Source organism: Austrofundulus limnaeus, unplaced genomic scaffold (genome assembly GCF_001266775.1).
Source record: "Austrofundulus limnaeus strain Quisiro unplaced genomic scaffold, Austrofundulus_limnaeus-1.0 Scaffold325, whole genome shotgun sequence".
Taxonomy (NCBI): domain Eukaryota; kingdom Metazoa; phylum Chordata; class Actinopteri; order Cyprinodontiformes; family Rivulidae; genus Austrofundulus; species Austrofundulus limnaeus.
Window position 1 is genome coordinate 454619 of NW_013952727.1, and position 2700 is coordinate 457318.

The 2700-nt window shown below is 35.4% G+C and overlaps 1 protein-coding gene across 1 annotated transcript in view; it reads left to right on the forward strand.

Annotated features, from left to right (window-relative positions):
- bard1 (BRCA1 associated RING domain 1) overlaps positions 1-2700 on the forward strand; it is a gene marked incomplete at its 5' end in the record, with an annotated part of 25391 nt that overhangs the window by 20027 nt on the left and 2664 nt on the right.

A 2700-nucleotide genomic window follows, 5' to 3' on the forward strand; every position in this document is an offset into this window, starting at 1 on the left:
TTATTATTATTATTATTATTATTATTATTTCATCATTTGCCAACAAGCTAAAACACTTACATTGACCTGGTGGTCAATGTAAGTGTTTTGCGTTTGGCAAAATGCCTCATTTGTCTGTGCAAAATTCATCTGAACATCTGTATGTTTATGCAGATTCTTAGACACATGCACTGCAGGACTTATTCTTTTTTGGTGTTTGAAGCTGTTTTGTTACTCATATGAGGACCTATTATCTTGTTGCATACAAGTCTATAGAAATGTTTTTTTTCCCTGTCTCCTGCTGACTTTTTAACAGACACTGTATGTAGACAGTGCAATCACAACTTTAGTCACTTATTACATTGTTTTTTGTGATGATTTTGGATGGGGGGAATTATGCAAAATCAGTTTTTTTGAGCTTTGTATCATATTACGTATACTGTAATCCCCTCATCAAAAGCATACGCAGTGTTGCTTTCCTAATTTATGCATGTTTGAGAAATCTTTGAATCTCTTGTGTACTGCCCAAACACTTGCTTACAAACCACCTATTTACATAAAGATCCACCCCCTTGAAGCTCAGTCTGTAGCCTAGCTCCTGCCCCACAGAGCAACACTCCCCCCAACCAATGTTGCAAAGGTGTGCTGAAGTGGGAGTGTTGAAAATGGTAGGAAGTTCTTAAAGAGAAAGGGGCCAATTTCAAGACATTTAGATATGGCATGATGCAAAGTCAAATTATTTTTTTATATATGCAGCATTTTCATAACAACTGAAGGTAACAATTACTTGATTGAGGTAAAAATTGAACTATGTACAGTATGTGCCTGGAAAATACACCCCCACTGCTTTCTTTTAAACAAAACATGACCCAGTCTGTTACTCAAATTATTTWGTATTCATGTTAAAAGTTTATTTATTTGTTCCATTTGATTTATATATCAAACTTTTCTGTAGCTTTCCTAAAYAATTTGTGGCTTCTCTCCTCACGTTGCCTGGGACAGAGCATTCCTCTTGGTTCACAAAGTCAACTCCTCTCTTTTTAGTCTCCAGTGAGATGCTGAACAGGGGCCCTGCCCTATAGTGGAAGAGAAGACCCTGCCAGAGGCATGGCTGCCAGAAATTCACCCCAGGTCTGCTCTCTAGGGTTGTGTTCAGAATGTAGGCAACTCAGATATGCTCTTGAATTCATTGTGTCCACAGTTGTTGTTGTTGTTTTTAATTCAAAAGGATTCGGTCTGTGTGTCCAAATAACACCTACTGTATCTACATGGTTTTCTGTGATAATGTCCTAAGTGTCAGTAATGTTGGCAAGAAATACCTACAAATGGATCTAAAGCCCATATTTTCCCCCAGGCTTTCTAGAATCAGCGGTTCTTTTTCATTCTCACAATTCATGGCATGTATATATCTTGCATGATTGTGTTTATTTAAATTACCCCAGAGTCCTGTATGTTTTAGCCATCCTTAAGTATCTAAAAATTATGACTTTGAGCATTTCAGAAGGTCACGTTTAAAGATGAAACTTATCTTGACCTGACCTTGACATTGTAACGAGTTSCACTTGGTTTAATGTTTAATCGAAGAGGATTCATCTTGCCATTCACTCATTCAGTAGCTCATGAAGGGTAGAGGTTAGAGATGTTGAACTGAACAAAAAATAAATATGCTAGTAAGTCCTCACCACCTAAGTGCCATTGTCCGGAGCAATTAACTTCAATATCTGTTATTTTATTTTATTGATTTTGTTTTTTTAGCCCAAGCTTTTGGCTGGTCCCCCATGAAATGAAGCTGTAATTAATTGGATTGAAGAAATGTAATCACACTGCCACACCATCACTGTTTGCTGAAGATATGCATGTATGTAATTTGCTTAATTGTGGCAGGGTGTGTACTTGCACACATTTACACTAATGTGCTGGTTTCACCTTGCAGCTGGGAGAAACTGTGTGGAAAATGAAGATGCAGCTGAATGRCTGTGGAGGTTATTGTAATGCAAAGTAATGTTACACTAGTTTAACGTTTTGGGCTTCAAAAACAAAACAATAGTTTTGATTTTATTCTAAGACGTTTGTGGTGTTGATAGTTTACCATTTCTAGTAGTCATCTAGAGGCTTATTGTATCTACCATTACAAATAATGGTGATTGCTGCTGCTTTTTGTTTATTTAAATTAAATACATTTTGATGCTCTTAGAAAGCACTCCTGTCACACTCATGGTAGTGAAAAAAGTCAATATAATCATCTTAYTTCTATGCATACTGATTAATGAACAAATGGTGATTGGCTCATTAATTTGGTTGATGTGATTGAGCAAAACCAAGCGCAATAAGTGTGTTGTTTTCCCAAACTGTTTCACAATTTCAATTTTCATTTGCATGTTTAAATTTTCGCTTTCAACCAAACCTGTGTGAATTAATTTTGTATGTATAAATATTTGATTAATCATGATTTCATTACATTTCACCTGTGGTGGGTAGAGTAGCACTACTTCAACATACTTTTACTCAAGTAAAAGTAAAAAGTAGCCATGCAAGACATGACTCAAGTAAATAAGTAATTGGTAAAAAGGCTACTCAAGTACTGAGTAAGATCAAGACATCAATCATTTCAAATTTAAAAATTACATCATCAGATGGACCAAAATATAAAGCTAGGTGGAAATTTTGGTCATTTAAAGATCAAAGTGAAAATATTTCATAAAAATAATGTAATTACAAAAT